This window comes from Manis javanica, chromosome 17 (genome assembly GCF_040802235.1).
Source record: "Manis javanica isolate MJ-LG chromosome 17, MJ_LKY, whole genome shotgun sequence".
In the NCBI taxonomy this organism is placed as follows: domain Eukaryota; kingdom Metazoa; phylum Chordata; class Mammalia; order Pholidota; family Manidae; genus Manis; species Manis javanica.
In genome coordinates, this window is record NC_133172.1 from 50,433,742 (window position 1) to 50,457,706 (window position 23,965).

Here is a 23,965-nt window from a genome sequence, read left to right on the forward strand (position 1 = left end):
ATGACCTTACCACTCCAAATGACAGGTGGACATGCAGTGCCGCAAATAAATGGAAATACATTCAACTCTCAGTGCCTCATCCTTGTTTTGAGACACTGATCTTCCGAGAGATGAATTTGGTTCTTTTAGGTCCTGACTTTGCTTAGACTGGTTCTTTTCTTCTTCTTCTTCTTCTTCTTCTTCTTCTTTAATTAAATATTGCTGCCTAACTCTTTCAGGTCAGCAGCAATGTCACGAGCATCGGCCATGAATCACGGCCAAGCTGACATTTTAAAAATGGCATCGTCAGGGCAGCGAGCGCAGGCCAGACACCCAGGCACAAAGGCTGGACCCCGTAAATTACACTAAAAGTCTAATCAGAATAATCAACACGCTGACATCTTTACGCATGTGGACAGAACTTAGGGAAGGGAAAGAGGCTGTCTTGGATTTCTCTGAGATTACCCTTGCAGCAGATTCTGGAGCTTTTCGAGGATACAGAAAGAATCTTGTGTATCTTTTGAGTACTCTGTGACCTTCCTCACATTTACATTTGGCAATGAAAACAGACACAATGAGAGCCTCTCCATAGTGTGTTGGTTTATATGCAGCTCATGCAGCATAGCCATATTTTTTTTTCCTGCAAACATCCCCCACACGCCTATTTCTTCATCAGTGCAGGTTCACATGAGTGGCTCTCACTAGTGCAAACACACACCCTATGAATATAATTTCAAGACCTTCTTGGGGGCTTCTGGCTGTAGAACTATGTCTGAACTCTTTCCCTGTGGAAGAACGGTTTCCATGATTCTGACCCAGATTCTTTACTGATCCCCATTAATGTGATTTCCTAAGGCCAGACAGGACAGTCACTGTCTGGCCAAGGGCCATTCATTCATCACCCTTCCTGCTCCATTTTGGGTTTTGACCTTTATCTTCTCTCTCCTTTGAGTCCTTTCTCTGTCTCTCTCAAACTCTCCCCTCGCCCCCACCCCTTGTCTCTTTAGTTTACAAAAAAACAAAACAAAAAACAAAAATTCCTAGAGCTTTGGCTTCCTCACCTCTAGTGGAAGGTCAGGAGTACCCTTGGCCATACATATGCAGAAAGAGCACCTCCCGGTGATTAATTGGCCCTACCAGGTCACAGGCACAGAAAGCCCATTTGTCACCAGCCCAGCTCCGGCCATCACAACCAGGCTGCCCAGGGCATGCGGGCAGCCCAGTGCACACCAGCTGGGACTAGCCGGTTAGTACCCACTGAGGTATAGCCAGCAGTGGCCCAAGGGTAAATGCTAGATAGGCTGGCTAGAATCAAGGAAGGCATGGGAAACGAAAGAAAGAAAGGAGAAGTGAAAAAGAGGATCACAATTTGACAGATGAGGAGCCAGACACAGTGGCACCTTTACAGTTTCTTAAAAGGTAAAGAAGTTGGTTCTGTTTTGTGTCATTTATTGATTTTTCAGTATTTACTGGGCCCCTGCTGTGTGCCAGGAATGAACAAGAAGTGGTTCCTTCATTTGGTGCTGGAGACCGTTGATACTGTTTGAAATACTTTGATAGATTTTGCCCATCTGATTTCTGCAGTGATCTCAAGAGGAAGACATGGCTGATACTCATATGCTAATTTTTCAAATGGGTAAACTGAGCCAGAGTTTCTGTGATTTGCCCCGGGGCCATGCTGGCAGTGGCAGTTATACTCCTTCCTCCAGTACTTCTGTTACCACATGCAGGAGGGCGCCCACCGGCAGGCCCCCATTCGGCCATGTGCTGGGGCCTCCGGCACTTCCTCATCTGGGGACAGCCCCCAAACCCTGTGACTCCTGGACATGAAAACGTGGCCTCTGATTTGAGTTTGGCTTTTCTCATCAGCTATAGGGCCTTGGGCAAGTCACTTTACCTTTTGCCTCTTCAGTGTCTCCGTCTATAAAACAGGCTTCATCCCCTTAGAAGGTGGCAATTAAATGAGATCACAAAACTTGGGGCATTGTGCTTGGCACAGATTAAGCAATTAGTAAATTGCTGGGTATGTACAGTTCATATATATTTATATATAAACATTCTTTCTGAACTGGGTCATCTGGGCACCCCCAAGTTGCCCTAGGATGAGCATACGTCTGGGCGGGGAGTTGGGCACAAGGACAAATGCCTGCAACACCGTCTCCAGAAATGTGCTTGCCAACTTCTCCCTGTCTGTCCTCCCATCACCAGTCCGTCCCCGGCCTTTGTTGCAGTGATCCCTATAACCAAGCATCTGTTCAAGAGGCGCTCGTTGACAGTTACTGCAGGAAAGATGCTGTGGGGCAGGGCAGGAGAGGCCGCAGGAGGGCAGCGAGGAAACAGAGTGCGGCAGAGAAGGCAGGTGGGCGGCACAGTCGTGGGACCACCACCTGCTTAAGAAAGCTCCAGAGAAGAAAGGCCAGCCCAGTGAACAATGTCAGGAAAGGGAGATTCCTATAGAATAATGTATGCTTCTTTTTGCTAAAGAAAAGTGATGATGGACTTGGAGGCCAGCTGTTCACACTACCTGACAAACGAGCTGGTGCAGAGTTCCTTGAGATAGCCATCTTGGTGAATTTGATTATGGTGTGTATTCAAAGATATCAGTACCTTGAGTTGTTGGGCCACTCCGCTTATGAACACACATGTAGGAAATACAAGAAGAGCAACTTCCAAGATACCAGAGGCCCTGGGGCGGTAGAAGCTAGTAATGGGCTTTATTTATTGAGCACCTGCTATGTGTGGGGTGGGGTGGTGAGTGCTTTACATGATTGCCACTCAAGTCATACGGTAACTGTGAGCGATATTGTCTCCAAGTTACAAACAAGGCAACTGAGGCACTAGTGAGTGACTAGTGAGTGGCCTGGAGCCATTTCAATCAGGACATTTTGGGATGATAGTGGTAAATTTCTATTCAAACTGGCTTAAATAGTAAGTGTCAGCTCACAGAATAAGTCTGGCGGTAGGGCGGCCTCTCCTGGGGGTGGCTTCTGGTGGCTCAGTGATGTCTCCGAGGACCTGGACTTTTTCTGTCTCTTCTGATTCCTGTTGTCCCCATGCTTGCTTGTCCTTATTGCTCCAGGTCCCCTTGAGATTGCAATAGAGATTCCAGGTGTCACCCTGAGGCCCAGGAGTGAAAAGGAAGCATCAATTTACAGGACTTTTAATGGCAAATCTTTTCCCAGATGCCCCCAGCAGACATTCCTTCCTCTGACTTAGGCCAGATTTGGGCCATGTGACCAGACCTAAGCCAATCACTGACAGGGAATGGGGTGGCCCAGGTAGCCCGGATCTCAGGAGAGATGAGGGTACAGGCACCCACACAGAGGGGACACCGTGGGGGCACAGGGAGAAGACGGCTCTCTCGCAGCTGAGGAGAGAGGCCTCAGAAGAAACAGTCCTGCCAACACCTTGATCCCGGGCTTCTAGCCTGCAGAAGAACTGCGAGACAGATTCCTGTCGTTTAAGCCACCCGGTCTGTGCTGTGGCAGCCCTAGCCTGCTACTGCAGGAGGAATGCCAGTGTTTACAGTCTTCCTTCGGACCCTGGTATTCACTGGAGATTAGGGATGGCAGGAAAGGTAAAGGGAGTTAGGAGGATGCCTGCTAAGGAACAGAAGGACGCACAGGAAGGACGACACGTGAGTATTAGGAAATGCGGATGTGCTTTGGCAGGTCGATTCATCAGGCAGCAAGTCCAGACCTTAACCTGGGTGCCTGGAGCGTTCCCAGCAGCACGACCTGCTGTGAATTTGAAAGGGAAAGTTGCTTTGGATGGAAAGATGAATTTGATTTGGGGAATAGTCTCTTTAGTCATGATGAAATAAATCATTCATGTTTTCTCTGTGCCAGTCCCCGTGCCAGGGCAGTGAAAAGGAATAGAGACATGACCCTTGGCTTCAGGGAACTGGTATTTATTCAAAGAGAATGAGTTTAGCATGAGTGGTGGGAGGACGATTAGCATCAGAGATCGGATTGCCACCCTGCAAAACTCTATTGTCAGAAAGCTCATGGTGTCCTGGAGTCGTTGCTAAAGACAAATGCTCCATCCGGGGATGGAGCAGAGGAAACCATTTGAGGACACCTCCCAGGTAGGAAAAAAAGCCGTCTCCTTAAAACATTCTGTTTTATTTCCATAAATTATCTCCTTGTGCTTCTCTAAGCAGGGATTTGAAATAGAAATAAGTAGAAAGCAAGGGCTTCCACAAGACAAAACACATTGCTTGTTTGCTCCCGAAACAGGGTAGAGCAAGTGTACTTTTATGATGAGGAAACCCCAGGCAGGTGGTGGGTCTTAGTGCAGACCTGTGATTCATCCTGCGATCCCACAGGGTTTCCTGGAGGGCTTCGGGAGATTGCTCCGGTTGAAAGTGTCAGGGCTGATTTCATCTGTTGCTTTTCTGAAGTTCTACTCAACCTAGGGCTTTACTTACCCAGAATAAGTCGAGGCAGAGCGTTGTCCCAAGTGGTGCCCCAGATGGGTGCACTCCTGGAGAGACCACATCCTGCTCAGTGTTCCTTCCCCACCAACGGGAAGCCCCGGCGAGAGAAAACTGGGGGGGCCCATGTATTTATAAACTAAGGGCATATGGAGTCCCAGCCCACGTGCAAATTCCCTATCAGCCGATCCCAAAGAGGGGATTTATGGCAGATCTACTAAGATGACAATTTATTTAGGCTCCCCTGCCTAGAATTTGTCTTTTTTTCTCTTGATTTTTATTGGCATAAAAGGTTTTACATTTACTACTGCCCATTTATCACCGCGACAGGTATGCTTAGGTGATGACTGTAAGTGAAATACGTATGCATCCTAAAGATATTTATGTAATTTGACAAAATTATCTTTAAGGGTTTGTTCAAAAGAATCTGCTCCGTGCATGTATTGCTAGCACCGCCAAACATTTTACTAATCATATCTTAATGTGGGAATGAACAGGCATTACTTAAACATGCCGAATATGTGGAACATATAAATAGTGCTTAAAATATCTCTTATACAATAAATTATGATCCCTATGTTAAAATACCAATTTCTAGAGAAAATTGATTTAAGAAATAGCTAATTGCAGTGCCCTGCGAAAGCAGCTTTTTTTTTTCAGTATCGTTTAATTTTCAAGCCAAGAGATTTGGATGGTAGTTTCATTTTGTGTTCCATTATTTTTTCCCCCCATTCATTTGCTGAACAATCATCTTCTAAAACATCTCACTTCTGCAGCGGTATCAACTGGCGGGATACCAAAAAGATGTAAATGATTTAATTGAATTAGTTTAATTAGGTAAATTAACAGTTAAGCATATCACGCACAAGCTTGTTCTGTTTATACTACGTTATAGAGATAATTTAGTGCAGAAGGAGAATGGGCATGAGCAAAATTCCAATGGAGGGAGCCAGATTAGCTGGCAAAGGGAAAAAATGCAAAGATAACAGGTCCCGGAATTAAATCTGAGTAAATAATTTATGTGCTGGATTCATTATGTAGTTTGAATTGTAGACAATAACCAGTTGAGAGTCAACGAACGTGCAGAAACATTGCTACTGAGCAAAAGCGTGAAGACGATCAGAGGGTTTCTGACCTTTCCAGAAGCATTTCCACATTCCTTGCTAATTCAGACAAATTGAGGCAATGAAAGTCAAGCCTGGCCAGCCAAAAATATAAAGTAAAGCAGAGAAAAAAAAAAAAAACCAAGCAAGCCATGGTTTGATTGCTTTCAAGTATATGCCATTAAATCAAATAAAACCAGTTTCTCAACCTTGGCACCACTGACATTCTTTGTTGGGGTCAGGGGACTGTCCTGTACATTATAGGATGTTTGTCTGCTTCCCTGGCATCTCTACCCACTAGATGCCAGTAGCACCCCTCGGCTGCAAGCTGTAGCAACCGGAATATCTCCAGGCATTGCCAGATGTTCCCTGGATAGGAGAACCAAAATCACCCTGGTTGACAACCACTGAAATAAAACCATTAAATATTACCTAATAAGGAGCTTTAGGAATCCTGCTTCAGTGAATTACAAAGATTTACAACATTCACGGCACTTACATCGGATGTTACATAAAATCTGAAAAATAGGTACCTTAAGTACTTGCACCATCCTGGACTTTCCCACCCATCCATTCATTCATTCATTCATTTGGCAGGCTGATATTAAACAGTGAGCATACACTATCAGTAGATAAAGAGTATCCATACTCTCGTGGGCCAGCAGCAGGCAGCAGACCTCTGAATGAAGAATCACACAGCGCAGAGTAAGCGCAGGCAGCAGTGCGGAGCCTGAGACAACCACTCGCCTTTGTAAGAAAGCCCCCACCTCAGGTAACTTGCTGTTAGTCCTCTGTGGTGGAAGACAAGGCCAGAAAGGAGAGCAAGGTGCCAGCCCCAAGACATCTAAAGCTGGCCAAGACATTAGCCGACCTAGTGGCAGTGTGAGAAATTGCAAGGGAGTTTTACATACCAGCGTTGACTTCGGGAAAGAGCAAAGATTTTAACATCACACCCACACAGGTTAGATCCTGACTTTGTTCCTCACCAATTGGGTTACCTAGGCAGATTTCTGAGCCTCAGGTCATTATCTAGCCGATGGAAATAATAACAGTTGCAATAGCAGATGCACCTCTTAAATGAGACAATGCGTATAAAGCACCTGGTGTATGAAAACCACCCAGTAATTTATTCTTTCTGTTAATAGCCAGTCCATCCCCCTTAGTTTTTCTCATGAGGAATGCAACAGAAAGGATACATTTTGAGGTTTGCATTCCCCGACATCTGGCTTGTATTGGTGAATGTCACTGAAGTTGTCCAAACCTTGCCACTGGATTTTGTTTACTCTAAAGCTAAGTGTTTAAATCCCTTAAATTGGTAACGTCAGTTTGACGTCCATGTTAATCTTCCATGAGATCTTAGGATCTGGAATCTTGAGGGTAGCTTTTTCCAGTGTGTCCACAGATCTGGACCTGAATGTGGCCATTATTACCACAGGCATCAGGGAGAACGTGGAGAAGCTTCCTTTGGAAGAAATGCTCATTTTCTATACAAAGTAATTGAAGTATTTTGCCAAACGAGTTCTGCCAATATGTCTTGAATGCCAGCATTTTCGTTCTGTTGGAAAACAGCAACAATGAGACCGAGGGGAAGGGAGACCTGTTTTGCATTTGGAAATACCAACAAAACCACGTTCCCACCCCTTCTGCAAATTATCACTAAGGTATGCTGAGCTTTGTATATATAATGGAATGCAGGGCCAAACTGTTTTCTTTGAGATTCTGACACGTCTTTTTCTCTCTCACACACATACTCCTCACTGATGTATCTATAAATGAAGTAAATGTTTCCAAAAACACATTTCATTGTTTCTGACATAATGTTTCTACATAATGTAGTAAATGCCTTGGACAAAAATGTCCTCTTTTCCCCCACCGCTTGGCCAGGCACTCCCTTCCCGTCCTGCGGTATGCTGATGGGATTCCCAGTTCCAGGTGACAAAGCCCAGTGGGCCTCTGGGGGGGCAGTGTTCAGGGTGGCTCGACTCAGACCCTAGCGGGCCCTGAGGACCCTTGACATCGCTCCCTGCTCCACTGGCCCCCAACTGCCGCTGATGAGGAAATCAGAATCTGCTTTAATTCCTTCCACACCCATGGACTTATTCTCAGACGTTTATTTGACTTGACTATGTTACGGCTCTAATAACATGCACATTCAGATTAACCCAAGAGGAAAATGGCAAATTCCCAGGGACCTCAGGTTCTAGAAATGTCTAGAAGGAATGATCAGCTGGCATGCTGCATCTCTACCGTGTTACCTACTCTCTTTCCTCTCCCAGCTGCCCACAGCCATTTCTTTTCTTTCTCTAAAGAAAAAAAAAAAAAAGAAATCATTTTAGACTTAATAAAAAAGCTGCAAAAAAAAAAATTTCCGAGTTTCCATACACTCTTCCCTCAACTTCCCTTAATATTAACATCATATATAGCCATAGTGCAATGAGCAAACCAGGAAGTTAATACCAGTGCAACATCCTCAGCTGAACTGTGCTCTTTTTTGGTTTTCATCCGTGTTTCTGCTAATGTCCCCTTCCTGTTCCAGGATCCAGTCCAGGGTCCCATCTTGCATTTAGCTGTCATGTCTGTTTAGTCTCCTCCAAACTGTGACAGTCCTCAGTCTCCGCTTGTCTTTCATGACCTTAACCTTTTTGAAAAGTATGGCCAGTTATTTTATCAAATGTCCCTCTATTACTGTGCGTCTGATGTTTCCTCGTGATTAGAACAAGGATACGCATTTTGCCCAAGCATCCTGCAGAGGCGGTGAGCCCTTCTCTGTGGCGTGGCAGGGGGTACATGACGTCCCTCTGTCTCATTGTTGTTACTGACTTTGTTCACTTGATGAGGATGGTGTCTGATGAGTTTTCCCACCATGAAGTTACTGTTTTCCCTTTTGGAGACTGCAACAATAGCCTGTTTCTCCTAAAACTTTTGTCCGCTCATTCTAACACCTGTGCTAGCATCTTGCCTGCTACACTCACTACTGTGGCATCCTAATGGCAGTTTCTGTCTCTCAGTCTTTCTACATTTATGAATTGGAACTTCTCAAGGTCTAACTCTCCACAGAATTTGTATCCCCGCCTTGTAGGATTTTGCCCAGCCGTACACTCTAGTCCCTAAAATGGGCTTTATTGGTTTGTTTGTTCTGTTTTTTTAATGGAAAGGAAAAGGAGAAAAAATGACAGAGGCATAAAAGAGTCTAGAAGGAGTCTGTCTGGGCCCACCACGTGACTTCAAAGAAGTCCCTGTCCTTCTTGGGCTTCAAAGAAGACATCCTCTTCTTAGAATGCCATCTCTAAGCCCTGTCCAGCCCTAACATGCTGTGATTCTGTGGGGGGAGGTCGGGTTGTGACAGAATCTGCAGTTGCTTCCCCAAACTACCCAGCAGTGAGCCAAATGCAGGGCAACAACTGCCACAGATGGGGGAATTCAAGGAGAAGGGGAGGAAATGGTCCATGAATCTTGTACAAGCACTAGTGATACTGACATTAATAATACTTTGCACACCGAGAAACACATTGGAGGGGAATGCCAAGGTTTGGGGAGGAAGCAGCCCCATTTGGGATGAGGTCTTTTATCTTTGCCTGGCCCTTGAAACAGATGAATCAGCCCTTTCTCCCCAGACTGAAGAATCCATAGTGTGTGTTTCCACTGTCAGTTTCACTACTTTGAATCAGGCTTAATACCCATTTAAGGCTTAATGGTTGTAGAATACACTGGATGTGAAATTTGTTTTTTAACAGGATAGTTTAAGAGCTGAAGTTTCTCTCTTATCCTCTTTATAAAGCTTGCAAAACTCCCAGCCTCAAGACTAAAAACTTCTTAATCTCCTATAAGCTAAGTCAGCTACGTCTGTTTCTATTGACTTCCAATCCAGAGCCAATTTCTATTGATATTTTAAAGATACAATTAGAGGTTACAGTTTATTTTGCCCAGCTTTTAGATACATCAGTATCAGACATCATTTAAAAGGGTTAGAACATCAGATATCATTTTTAAAAAGCAAGAAAGACAGGGGAAGAAACATTTGTGACTATGAAAGGGAAGCATAGCAGCTAACTGTGACTGCTGAACGGGGAGACACCCAAAGTTGATCTTGGCCGGTGGTCTTCTCAGTTACAGAGAGAGAGGATTCCAGAGATAGGTGAAATCACAGTTCATCCCCTCCTCTTTTTATTTGAACCAGAACTTCTTGAATTCCTTTTCCAACTTGTCTGTTCTCAAACCTGCTAGCAAATAGAGGAATATATTGGTTTGAGATCATACCTCTTAACTCTCCGTTCTTAATAAGGAACTTTTGAAATTTCACTATAAAATTGCTTTCTGTAAATATGATTTGGAAAATCACTGGGAAAGTGAGGATGGGAGAATGAGAAGCCAATTGGGGACAAATTATTGTGAAGAGTCTGTGTTGCTGATTAAACTGTGAGTTGAATTCCTTACAAACTGGAATATACGTCTCTTAGTCACTGCTGTATCTCTGATGCCAACCCAGTGCCTGGCATGTAGTTGGTGCTCAATAAATCCCTACTATAGAATAAATGTTTGACTATCAGAATTATTTCTGTGAGTTAGACCCTGAGTTGTGGTCCCTTTCTTTTACGTTTATGGTGATGGTTGTAGGTGGGAGGTAATCTAACAGGAATAGCTAACATTGAGGTCCAGACCTTATATTTCTAGAATACTTTGTAACAATATTTTTCAAAATGCATGTTGGGGAAAGTTAATTGATATTATTCAATAAAAAGATTCTGTGGTCAAAATTTGAACTGGGAAAGCTAAACATTTCAGTTTTTGTTTTGAACTCCAGGACTTATCAGAGCCTTTGATCCTTTGACTGGGTGTTGGGACCTACCAAGAAAGCCATAAGCATTAGACTTCCGAATCTTTCAATTTCTTGTAGCATCTTTCGTGTAATGACCACATGAACACAGTTTGAGAAATATTGATAATACAAAGAACATTTTACTTGGATAAATCATTCTAGTATGTTTGTTTTCTCCTATCTTTGACTTTGGACTAGTTACTTGTGTGTGAAAATACATAACATGAAAAATGCCCTTGGCACTCAAATATTTGTTCAATGAATAACTGAATGAATGAGTGGATTAGTGGCTATATCTGAATAATATTATTAGATAAATGATATAGGGATTAACATTATGATTACCAGTATCTAAGAGAGTTGTTGAGATTTCCCCAAACCACTGATACTTTTACATGTAATATTTTCTACCATCCCCATTGCTACTCTCTTCCACATAAGCTACTCCTTACCTTTTACAACTTGCAGTCACTTTTTAATTCATCTTTCCACATATGGTAGTACCCCTGCCCTCTAATCCATTATGCACAAGCTCTGACACAGGTCAGTCACACGACAGTCCTGAGCCTGATGCCCAGGCCCTCCTCTGACCCAGCCCTGACTTGCCCACTAGCCTGATTGCCCACCAGCCCTTATGCATAGGCCACATTTCCCCCGAACCAGCCTTCCCCTGAGCACACGCGGAGCCCCTCGCTCCCATGCTGTCATTGGTGGGGTCCCATCTGGAACTCCTGAGCCATCCCCCATCATTTGTGCAAAGGGCCTCTTGAAGGCCCTTTTCTTCATTTTCATTTCAAACTACCTCCTTCATGAGGATCTCTCGAGTCCTGCTGTTTTCTGAATCTCCCTGGTGTCGCTTCATACCACTCATAATTCCCGAGTGGTCAATGTGGTCTGTCGCCTCTTTTTTACCCTACCCCCCACACACTGAACTGTAAACTCCTGCAAGGGAGCCTTTTACTATTTTTTGTTTTCAGTACCTGGCACAGCTCCTAGCACACAGTGGGACCTCAGCTAATGTTTGGTGAGTTGAGATCCAGAAGTGCATCCTGTTACTGCTTCCCAATACAGCAGCACAGAGACACTGTTCTTGCCTAAAGAAAGCTGAAATTCCAGTTGGGAAGCCCAATTATCTTCTAAAATTTTGAAGCATCAAATTTACTAATGGGCTAGTGTGTTGCAGAGGTTCATTTGTAAGTCTCTTGTTCAGAACGGGGTTACATTTTCCCTTAGCAGTGGTATTACGCAGGGTGGTTGTGTCTCCCAGTCAGCCCACAAAAGCCTATTTAACTTGTAATGTGTGTAAAGTCCAATACTAATAGCAGCCTCAGGGGTTCATTGGCCTCTTCTCCCAGGCCATTGCCAGTCTTAACACTACAGACCTTGCCCTGAGGCAAAATACAGGGCAGGGATGGGGTGGGATAAGGGGCAGATGCGATGCGGAGGAAGGCGGGAGGAGGGGAAGGCGTCTACTGTGAGCAGGAAGAAGGGAAACAAGAGGCCGTGCGAACCCAGCCAGGGCCTCGGGTCTGCAACGGCCGTTCTTATGGAACGGGTACGATTTGGGCAAAGCGCGTGGGACTTAAGGGGATAAACACATTCTCTGACGTTTCTTTTTATTAGAAGTCTTTGGAAGGCTGCCTGCCTGTGCCTGTCTTGGAGACTTTGATTGTTCTCTAGTTTTAACCACAGGAGAAACTTAGTACATCAACAAAGAAACCAAGGAAAGACTTATTTTAACACAGAGGCACCTACTGTGAAACTGAATGGAGGCCACAAACGTCAGTGCCTGTGGGCCAGGCCGACTTGGGACATGCGTGACACAGACCAGGAGTGAGGCCGTGGGGCACCGGGCAGCCTGCAGAGCGCATGCGCCCCCCGCAAGCGGCAGCTTCCATTTAGCTTCAGTGAGGTGTTCACCCAGGGTTCAAAATACATACCTTTTTCGAGAGAAGCCAACAGTCTGAATTCTTAGGTACTATCCTCTGGATTTTATATGTTGACAGTTAATTTTACATTTTTTAAAACTTTTAAGGGACACATGCACAGATATACAATTTATGGTCCCCACCCCTGAAATCTTTGCTGTACACAGTCACATTTCACTTAATGTAGTCCTCAAAAAAAAAAAAAAAAGAGTTATAAATAGAATTTTTGTTGGTACACTCATATATCCCTATTTCATGGACATTAAAATTTCAGAGAGGTATTCCCAAAGAAAAATATTTCTGTTCAACAACACACTTGAAAATTATGTCAGGGAATACTTTACATAGATATTTCAAGGGGCAAGTGCCAATTTCTGACAAAATTTTAATAATAATGCACCAATCTCTATGAAACCTAATTGCCAAGACATCTAAAAATAACTCAGGAAACAGGAAATTTTCAACCAAGAACTGGAATGCTTTCAGACAAATTCATGTCAGCATTCCTGAATCCATCTCCAGCTCACAGCCGTTCCTGTTCTCTGTGGAGTCTATCTCAGAGGATGTGTGTGTACAATTCTCAGTCTTTCTACAGTAGTCACTAGGGTCAGTAACCCAGAGTCCAGGGCCCTGAAAGTTCTCTGGCTATGGCCTCTTCTCCCATGTATAGTGTCCCACCAGCATGAGAGACCTTCTATGGATGGTCATCAAAGATGTATTTTGAAGGCCTCAATTCCACCAGCCGTGTTATTAAAGACAACAGCCATATCCATCTCGGATGTCAGAGCTCTGTGCTTTATCTGTGTGTGGACATCTGGAAACCCAAAGCATGGCCTCTTGCCTGAATGTAGGTGCTGGATTCTAGTTCTAGAACTGCCACTGTTCTGAAGTCATTTATACTCTCTGTGCTCTAGTGTCCACCCTACCAAAAATTCACCTACCCCGTGGATTGTTATAGAAATGAGATGAGATCATGAGAAAGGACATGATCTCATAAGTTTGTATTCAGTGGATTACAAGCCATCAGGATCATTTTTTTCTTAGTAACATCATTAGCAGGAAATAATATCAATAGAGCTCTATGAGCATCATATGATATCAGAGGATGCAGCTGCGCCTGTTCGGTCCCTCCTCCATCCGCCAGATCACACTGAAGGACATGCATCAGCACCCACCTGGGCTGTGGGGACAAACTGGACACATTTCTCCTTAAAATGAGAGATATTCCATGAGTCAAGATTACTTACCACCTTACCCAGGGCATAGTTGTCTCCAGACCATATGGAATTATTTTTCCTTGTGTCTGACTTACTCAGCCATGGTGTGTCGTCTCCATGCTCATACATACATCAGCAGGCTCTCCAGGGAACCAGAAGCTTTCCAAGGAGTGAGCATGTTCTTCTGTCTTGCTGTTAGCAATGCAAATCTTGACACTACAAACAAAATGGTACTAATCATTTGCCTTTTAAGCCAAAAAGCTATGCATTTGGGTTGCAATTCTAACCTAGGGGATGACTTAACACTTTCGCTTCACCATAGCTGGCTTTCACCAAATGAATGAATCCTGCAATGGACGCAGGGAAAGAGCTTTTGAAATGAACAGTGGGAGTCTCTTGCACAGGCCATGTTGACATGAATGGGGAGAGAGCCAGCCTTTTTTGGGAATCCCTAGAGCTAGTGTTGTGCAAAGTTTGATCCAGTCCAGCAAATGAGAACAACTCTGGTGGTCTTCTCTGGAATGTGATGGAGCTTGTCATCCCCTCCCGAAGGGCAGTTTGGGTAGCACATGGGCCCCATGTAAGACCGTACCTATCTGCCTTCTGAGCAGAGGCTCAGCTGTTCTTCACACACTGATGCAGCAGCATCTCAGCCAGAGACTTGACCCCCTGGTCTGCCCATGGGGACTGTCAAGGCCACTGCTGCCCTGACTTCAAGCATAAAGGGCCCCAAGGTCAGCTAAGTTGGAAACTAGATTTCCAAAGCTCCGCTCTGCGTGCGCTCCTCATTCCCAGCGGAGTGCATATTCCCAGCCCAGAGACTTCCAGACCCCACACACTGAACCACAGCCCTTCCAGCCGTTGGGGTTACCGCTTGCCTTTATTTCTTGGCTGGACAGCTCTGGGGATGAAAAGGAAGGGCAGATGTGTCCGTGAGGAACCAGTAGCAGCTGCATCTGCTGCTGGTTAGGGTTATTGGCATCCAGATCCCTTTTTCTGTCACCCCATTGGCTTTAGACCTCAAGACTCTGTCAGGGACTTGGACTTGTCCTGCTCTGAGTTCGTTCTCTCCTTGGTCTGCTCCAAGATCGTTGTCTGCACACATCTATTTTTATGGTGGATAAAACAACCACAGACTTCTCTTTCCTCTGTATCTGCTCTGACAGCACTTAATGCAGAATTGCCGACGGGGGCTGGGAATGAACAACCAACCTCTTAGGCCCCAGGCCAGATCCCTCCACCCAAGCTAAAAAAGCAGCTCCTCGGGCTTCTGCAATCAGCGTCTCCTCCCTAACCACCCTCACCAGGACAGCCTTGGCTGCCTCCCCTGTGGCCTGAGTCCCCCATTTCCACCTGAGGAAAGGGTAGATGCCTGTTCCTCCACTGCTGTTTGCTTTCCCCTGCCTGTGGGAATCAGAGGTTGGGTAAGAATTGATAAAAGTGAGTATTTTGCCATAAAAAGAATCTAACAGGGCAATGGAAGGCCATCCGTGTGATTCCCCAGGCTGTCTACCTTTGAAAAGGCAGATCTGGCCAAACCTACAGAATGTGCTGCCTCTGGAGTTTGCTCTTTATTTCACTCTGTGCAGTACGCACTTGTGTATGAATTAAAGATTAAAGGCAACTTAACCTGCGTTTTGCTATGTCTCTATAACAGGAGTGGGAGGGAAGAAGGGAGAGAGTGTGTGTGTTTGGCATGATCTCTTCGTTCTAAAACCAGGTGAGGAGATGGGAGACGAGATGGGTGATCTCATCCTGCCCCTGCCCCTACTTCATGCAGTGACCCCTGCAAGTCGGTGAGTCGGTCTGTGCCTCCACTTTCTCAACTATAGAATGAGTGTCACGAGCCTACTTGGGCTACTGGTGTGTCCTCTGCCACAGTCTGTGAGTCTCAGAGTGGTGATGACATCATTATGGCCCTGGCCATTTAACAGAGGACGTGGGTGTGACTCGCCTTTCAGTGGAAAATCAGCATGTGGGCCTCTCCCTCATTTTGAAATGTAATTGATTTTGGGCAACACATAGCAGAACTGTAATCCCAGATGCTTCTAAGCACCAAGCAGAGTGGCTACCTTTGCAATCCCTTAGAACAGGGTTTCTAACCTCAGCACAATTGACTTTTGGGCTCGAACATTCTTTGTAGTAGAGAAGCTATCCTGTTTATTATTGGGCGGCTAGTAGTGTCTCTGGTTAAATAGTATCTAGCCACCCAATGCCTGTAGTGTCCCTGAGGTGTGACAACCAGAAATGTCTCCAAAATATTTCCAAATACCCCTGCAGGACAAAATCGCTCTCCGCTGAGGACCACTGCCTTAGAACCAATCGGCCTTGGAAGAGGCATCACCAAAGATGTTGATTCAATTAATTGTTGCTATGAGAAGCCAAAACTCAAATGCACAGGCCAATCCAGTGCCTTATTCAGGAACTAGGATGTCACTGGACAATACAAACCAGTCCCAACAGAAGGTCAAGAAGATAAAGCTGCAAAGAGAAAATGCATTCCCACGCAATTCACAGGGTTATTTTGCAGGCATTCCTAATGCCCCCAATGTCCTGTGAGTGCACATCATGGATCATTGACCCAATAAAGACCACCACCCTACAGCCCTAGAGTTGTAACAACTGCTGGGCACTCAGAGTTTTAGGGCTCGGGCAGGATGTCAGCAGGAGAGTGCTTTACAGGCACATGTGGCTGGATGTGCTCGTCTGGCTATGGATCTATAGTTAGGTGGCTATGTTAACAAATGTTAAACAGAATTTTAACGTATGAACAGAATATGAATGTATAAGCCGGGAGCAGCTACATTAAGCTATCAGTATCTGCCAAAATAGATTTATTTTTAGGATGAAACTTTTCAAATATCAAATAGTAAAAGGTAGGGATAGGCCCTGCGAGTAGACACTGTTATCTGTGGTCATCTGAAATTGGCTTCAGGTCCAGCAAAATCGCAGCTGGTACTGCCTTGACTGTGATTCTTTGCTACTCCTAGCAGCAGAGGCTCTGAGGAAGGGTTGTGCAGATGGATGCAGTACAGCTTTCATTGTTTACCAAGGACAAGAGGACCCATATGGTCAATAAGTTCTGTCCTAAACCAGGATCATGAGCAGTGTGTCAATACAGAAAGGAATGGCTCTTGGTGACTATATGGGGTTGACTCTGAGATGGAAGAATTAATTCAGGGTGGTCTTTGCAGCTGATGCTCAGCAAGGCATCTGATGGAGCTTCCCAAGGCCAGCTTTTCAGTGATGCCTCCTCTTGGAGAAGATGAAATGTGTGTCCCCCTCCACCCACCTCCCTATGGCTTGCATCCCTGTGGGCATCTACACTGGATGCCTCTGGGAAACCACATTCCTAGGATGAAGTGTTTGTATGGCACTTTCCAACTCTCCTGTAGCCAAGAAAAGATTTACATTTTGCTGTCACTGTTCAGCAGGTCCCAGTCATTTCCTCTCCTTTCAAGAAGATTCCAAATACACATACATCTCACCCCAGCCGTGACAGCCTCCAGTCATCTGTTTACCAAAATAAACTTTAAGCATACATTGAAAAATAATTCCTAGTGAAATATGCATCCCCATGGCATTCAAGTCTGGTATTTAATGCCTTTTTTTATGGTCAGTAATGTATCAAAAGCATCCCCAGTCTGAGACTGTCATTACATCACATACATGAAGTGCAGGGCCCATTTCAGTGACTAAAAAACTTGGAGTCAGTTTGTATTTTTTTTATACTAATATATAATTACAGTGGCCTGTTTCCTTCTCTCTGTACTTCTTTTTAATAAATCTGTTACTTGATGAGATCAATCCACTGAGAACACCTAGAGAGTTTCTTTGCTTTATGTAGATAAAGAGATGGGCTGCATAAACAACTCCAAAATCCCCTCATCAGGACTGGGTTCTATTTGGAGAGCACCCTGGTCTTCTTTTTCATTTGATGCTGCCTTTTTTTTTTTTAAATCATCCAGGATTGTACAAAGGAACACAGCTAAGCCCTGTCTTTCCTGGTTGACATAGAAAAACAGAATATTTAAACCAAAATATTGGCAATTATTTCAATTCCAGCCCCCTAAAATGAAAAACACATCAGGAAAGCCCTATTTGCCTTCTGTTAATGCAAAATGATTAATACTCAAAAAAGCCTTTCCTCATTTCCTGTCTATTTGGTGGCTGGTGCTGAGACCAGCATGGATGGGAGGCATGATAAAGGTTGAAAGTCTCCTTTCTGTGCTATCTAGGGGCACCTATCACCCCTGAAGTGTGAGATCCCCAGGTCCCACTGCAGCCGTCTGTAATGATACATTCATGACCAGAAGTTATTTCCTTGCCACCTTGGACCACTTCCAAGGGCCTAAGGATAATGCGATTCTGGGGGAGCAGCCGGCTTATAAGTGCTTGGAGGTTGGGCCGTGCCTGCCTACCTTGATTTGTGGCTCTGAATACCAAGTGAAATAATTAGACAAGGTATCTAAGCTGCTCAGGATGGCAATACTCAGAGAATGGCCACAGTTAGGATTTAGAGGGCAGGACAGTGAGTGACTAAGATCTTGGCTGTGGACTTAGGTGCTCCGGGGCTAAATGGGACATTGCTGGACTCAGAGACTTAGTTTCCTTATTTGTAAAATGGGGGTAATAGTTGCTAAGAGAGTAAATCTTAGGTGCTCTCACCACAAAAAGAGATGGTAGTCACGTGACGTGGTGGAAGTGTTAGCTCAAGTGTGGTGGTGATCATTTCGCAACAGTCAAGTATATCAGATCAACACATCGTAAACCTTAAGCTTATATAATGTTGTATGTCAATTATAGCTCAATAAAGTGGGAGGAAAAGAAATAGTACCTACCTTACTGTCTTACATAGTTACAATGATGGCAAAGAGACAATATATGTAAAGTGTAAAGTACTCAATGGCTGGCATTTATTAACAATAACATTACCAAAAGCAATACCTATAATCAGCTTTATCATTTGCAAACACTTAGATAATGTGATTTCATAGTAGCTTTGTGGACCCTCCTACTTGTGGTTTGCAAACGATGGAGGGTTCGGACCCACAGCACTAAGGAGCCAAGAATCGCCCTCCGAGATCCTGAGTCCTTCCTTCTCTGCAGATGTGTTCAATATATGTTTTAGGAAGCAGGGAAAGAACCGAAGATGACTGGCAGATCTTGGATTTTGATGGTTAGTCCCACAAAACCATTACAAACCATGGATATAGGTTGAAATCAAGACTTTTGGCACCTGATGGAGGACACTCCCCAGAGACTAAAGGCTGGCTTCGTCCAAGGTCAGGCTGAGAGAATTGGAGCCGGGGGGGCTGGGTAGGAGGGTCGAGGGGCCTCCTTCAGGTGGTGGTAGCTTTTCCCCAGCCCTTGATGCTTGTCTCCTGGCTGCTCCCAGAGAATCCTGAGAGCTCCCACTGACACAGGAAGCTTTTTTTTTTTTTCTCGTAGTACTTTTCTAAGATCTGTATTGTGGGGTCTCCAAAGGGACTCCTACTCCCTTAAAACTTGTCACAGGAGATATTTTTCCATCTTTGCCTGGAAAGGAACCTCCTGAGACCCACAGCTACAACAGGAGCTCTGCATACCACCGGCTCCGAGACATGTTGGCCATTCTGTTCTTTTGGCCCACTCACCCATCATCCCCTCCTCGTCCTCCCCTGTAACTCTAGTTTCTGGGCCCCTCTCCCCAGGGGCTGACAGGCCTCACAATCTGGAGACAGATGCCGCAAGCTCTCCCTTTCAGGGCGGTTTAAGAAGTTACTGTTTGGATGTATTCGCCCCTGGCTTCCTTTCAGCTCCCGGGCACCCCCCCGCCCACCCCATCCAGGTCCTTTCTCGGCTTCCCCATTGTTCCACTCCACGGTACTTTTTAAGTGTCAAAGCAAATTTGTGTTTCCAGTAAGAAAGCACCTTTCGCTTTTTGCTTTTTTTTAATTGCGTGTAGCCCTCATGATCCTAATTCCCACGGAAAACTTAACTGTATCCCTAAGAAAAGGCGCCAACTGCAAGGAAACTCAGCCCGCAGACGCTCCCCAGCCTTCGCCAGCCTCTCAGACACACAATTGCATAAGGCAAAGCCGGCTAATGTTGATGCGTCCAGGTTGGAAATGACAGGATATTGAGGAGGGCCGGTCACTTAATGAACCCCTGCGGGACCAGTCTTGGTTACTAACAATTTCTCTCCAATTCATCAGGCAAGGCAATCGCAGCCTCTGTGTTTCACTCCGCCACTCCCCCCATTGCCCCCTTCCCCCTGCTCTACACAAACAAACCAATTACAGCAACAGATATAAATTGGACCCTTTTCCTGAAAATGCTCCCTCAACCTTTTTTCGGTCCTTCCTTACTCAGCTTCAATCAGCCTGCCCACCAGATGGACTATATACACACACAGATGTGCACGCACACACATGCACCCACACACACAAGCACACATGTGCATGCATATGCAGACTTGGGTGTACTTTTTGTTTCCTCTTCTTCTGTCCGGCCTGGCTTTAGTTGTCTTCACAGCCCTAATCTACTGTCACAAGGAATACAGGTTAGGAATCACTCTTCTCCAATTTTTTTTCAACCTTCCTTTTATACTGCAGCCAGCCTTCCCTTCCCTCCATCATACCTTATAATAACTTCCTGACTTATTCTTGGACAGTGACTTGTGTACTGACCATGTCTTCCCTCCTAGTAATCAACTGGCTATTTAGCTTGGAGGTTTTGTATAAAGACCTACTCCTGTTTAAATAAAACTATTAGAACATTAGGTTTAGGAACTCATATATATATGTAAGGAGTGAGAAGTTGCACAATTGGGATTTGAGTGATTGTAAGTAAAATAGCAAGTCAGTTCATTGTCTCTACGTCAGAGCCACTTTCCTGTGGTGCTCGGCCCACTCCTGCTCTGAGACGCATCTGTTAGACATCCTCAGCAAGTTCAGCATGGAAATTCAGACACAAGGATTGAGAAACGTTTACAGCCATCTGCCATTGCTGCAACATACAAGCAACGTTTTATTTTTCTAGTACTTCATTTTGATCTATTGTACGAAGTACCAGTCCATGAAGAATTGGGCATTAAATAGCAACAACGACAACAACTTGTCCTTCATCACAAATGACTTGAGAGGCAGGTTCTCCATCATCACGAAGATGTTCACGTTTATGTAAAGAAACAAGGGGTCCCTTTGAATAATTAGATTACCTTGGTGCATTCAATGTTTGTTTCACTGTTTGTGTGGATGTTGTGATCAAGAAAGGGCAGCAAAAGCTAAAGCTAATAAGCATCTAAATAAAGCTTGCAACGCAATGAAGATAATATGGTTTGGAGTAAATGTAGGTTAGGTGGGCAGTAATCACATTTCATGATTCTGTTTTGACATAACTCACGGGCAACAGATCTGTCATGTAAAACCACATTGGGCCTAGAATGCTGACCCGTGTCCATATTCTAGAGGGTGACCCTTCCATAATGCTGGAATCAGACTCTCCTTCTAACTCGCCGGCAAGAGCTCCATGCATTTGTTTTTTTTTTTGGAGGAGCATATTGTTAGTCCTTTAGCATCTACAAATCTCCATGGAGTCTAAACCTTGTTGTAACAGGGTTCTATATGCTTAAATCTCCACACGGACACACGAACATTTCACAGAGAGACTTTGTTGCTTCCAGCATGTGAAACAATTAGCCAATTATCTAGTAGAATGAGAGGTGTCTATGACAAATTGTAGGTTGAAGAAATTTTAGAAATAATAATAACTTGCATTTTTCATGCACTTCCCATTTATAAAGCACATCCACCTCTATTAATTCCCCTGGTGCTCAGAGCCGGCCAGCAAGGGAGAGCAGGCAGTTCTTATTATGTCCATCTGAAGGCAGGCATCTGTTACGTAGAGCTTACCCACTCCACTACCCGTGTGCCTATCCGAATGCTGCCCAAGGAGAGTCCAAGAAAATGGAAAGACCCTGTGCTTGAGATCATTTTCTTGCATTATGTAACTCAAGGAGAGCCTGTAAGGAGACCCTGGTGGATTCCAGCCATCCCTGGGCTTTTGGGGTGGGTTTTTTAAACCAAATACCTATGGGTGTTATTGTCTGGATCGTAACTAGAGGCCATAGGGAGAAAGCAAACACCGGGCATTAAAAATGACAAAGCACTTTCATTTGTGGGAGCCATCCGAGCAAGGGGGAAATGAACATATTTTTTCTGAGGGAAGGCAATTTCCTAAGCCCTGCCTATGTACAGATGAGCCGGACAGCAGACCAGCTCGGGAATGGCCTCCGACATTCCTGGGGAAAGACGGATGATTGATGTTTTCTCATTATGTGGGCTGGGAGGGAGTTCTATGCAAAATTCAAAGGAAAGGAATCCTCATTCCTGCCCTTCCTCTGTTCAGGAGGGCCTTCCTGACCCAGAGACGGACAGGCGTGGCAACAGAGCTGACCAGGTTTGCACAGAGGTGAAGAGCTCATTTCTGAGGCAGCTCAATGAGCCAGACATAGCCAGGCCTGGTTGCTATAGAGGAGAATGTTCCCTCTGAGGGAAGACACAAGGTGATAAATGGTGTTTGCAGCAATTAAATGCAAGAGCAAAAGGTGAGCTTCCAACTCCACAGTCTCACCCCTTTTTTAAAAACAACAACAAAAATCACATGCGCCACCAATTCGGAAGAAACTTTTCCCAGAAGTAGTCTGTTTTTTTCTCTTAGAGAACTGTCCTCTGCAACTCCTTGTGGGTTTCATAGATCAGATGTTCATTGGGAGCAAAGAGCATCCCATTCTCTGTTGCATTTGCTAAAATGCATTTGGAATCACATTATTATAGATTATGCAAGATTGGAACATGGTTGAGATGAAAAAGTAGCCCTTGATGCTGCCGAGAGAAGGAAGTCAGACTGACCCCTCGGAGACCAAGCTACTGGCTCTTTGTTTTTCCACAGATCTACTTGCCTGAGGGAACAGTTCAGCTATTCCTTCCTTTTAATTCCTGTCTTGTGGGGGATGCGAAAGCATGAAGCAAGGAGAGAATAGCTCTGCAGACTCCCATCACACACCCTCAGCTCTACACAAGCATGCTCGTGTGCATGCATGCACACACACACATACGCACACTCTGGAGTCAAGGTTTTAGAACTTAGACTCAGCATCTTGCTTGTGGGGAAATGGGGCTCAAGGATTGGACAAAAGGACAGCAGGGACTCAACTCTGCTCTGATTAGCTTTGTGGCCTCACAGAAATCGATTAGTTTCCTCATCCGAAAAAGAACCAAGCTTTGGATTTGATGATGTTTATGATTCCTTACAGACTCAACATTCTCTGATTCCGTGAATTCATTTCTAAATGAAATCCTTGCTCAGAAAGGCTCATGGATTTTGTATGTGGGGGGGTGCGGCGCGGAAGGGCTTGGGGATGGGGGGTGGAGATCTTGCACCCCAGCTGTGCACCGCAGATAATGCAAGGACAACATTGATGTGCTCTCTGCTGCCTTTCCCCTCCTCCTCCTGTGCACCCTTGATGGCCCCGTTATATCCAGACAGCTCCATCTCCTGGAAATCATAATTAGAGTAAGGCTGGAATGACACACCTCTCAAGCCCCAAGTGCCAGTGCTAACCAGCACTCGATTCCTGTTGGAGGCAGTTGAGGTAACCACGGCCCACTCGAGCATGCAGGGAGATTGGCTGCATGCCCTAGTGCGCTGTAGCATGTCGATACTCCTGAATAAACTAATCAACCTATTTGCACCTCCATGAAAATACATCTTGGAGTCAATGACATAGGTGTGGTGGAGACAATACCAGCACTGAGTGGAGGAAGAAGAAGAAAGAGGAGGGTTACAAAGAACAAATTTGCTGCCTTTCCAAAGGGAAAAGGGTGTTGTATGTGCAAAAACTTGGGGCAAGGCAAGAAAAATGCCCCAGGCATCAAGGGAAACTGATTCCCTCTGGCTTCTTGCTCTGGGCCATGTGTCCATCTTTGTGCTTCTACTGATGCCACAAAGGGAAGAAACTTCCCAAGTCCCCAATTCCTTTGCAACTACTGTTTAGTGGAAATAATGCTCTCTTACCTTTCTAAGAACTCATTCCCCACACAGCTGGATACTCAGCTTCCAAACCTTCCCACTTTTTCCCCAGAGCTGCCTAAGAGCCATGCCACTTACTGTCCACCTTGCGGTGGCACTGGGGCACTGCTGGCTCGAAGCTGGAGCGTCTCGGGTGCTCCTGGTTGACGGCACTGCACCGCATTGTCAGCTCATGTAGGAATAAGGTCCTGGGAGCATGCCAGGCATCTGGGGATCCCATCCCACTCCGCTGACAAGGCTGAGCACTGCACTCCCCAAAGTGAGAAGGGATCAGTGCTGTGCTAGTACATTTTACAAAAGGCCCTGATCTGGAGCGTTTGCTGATTTCTGTGACTCCCACAACATGTTAACAACTGGTTCACGTGATTCCTGGAAGTGTAACTACCTGCTCTCATGTGCCAGCAGGTCAGCCC